Here is a 390-nt window from a genome sequence, read left to right on the forward strand (position 1 = left end):
ATGATTTATGATTGATTAGTAGTATTTATTTAGAGGAACAGATTTTTGGAGTATATTGTGAAGTGGTTTGACAAACCCAAACATCATCTTTCTCTGCATTTCTGATACAATTTGAATTATTTACTGTAAAATCGAGTTGACAAATTGATCTTAAGTAAATGATTGCCTAGTAAAATATAAGTAAATATATTACTTTGTATCTACTTTCCTTTAAAATGTGTTGTATTTGCTTAATTTTGTTGTTTGTTAATTTTTTGTTTTCTTAAGTTGTTTTAACTCAAAAATTGCAAAATAAAAAGTGAAAATTGGAAACAGCAAATTTAGACTCTTTCGGTTGTTCTTTTTAAATCAAAAAGAAAAAACCCCAGTGAGGTGTGACCTACCTGCAGC

The 390-nt window shown here is 27.4% G+C and overlaps 1 protein-coding gene across 1 annotated transcript in view; it reads right to left on the bottom strand.

Moving 5' to 3' along the window:
- Positions 1-390, bottom strand: part of si:ch211-67e16.11 — a gene marked incomplete in the record, with an annotated part of 10839 nt that overhangs the window by 9514 nt on the left and 935 nt on the right.

Source organism: Morone saxatilis, unplaced genomic scaffold (assembly GCF_004916995.1).
Source record: "Morone saxatilis isolate NCDOM2014 unplaced genomic scaffold, NCSU_SB_2.0 Contig5, whole genome shotgun sequence".
In the NCBI taxonomy this organism is placed as follows: Eukaryota; Metazoa; Chordata; class Actinopteri; family Moronidae; genus Morone; species Morone saxatilis.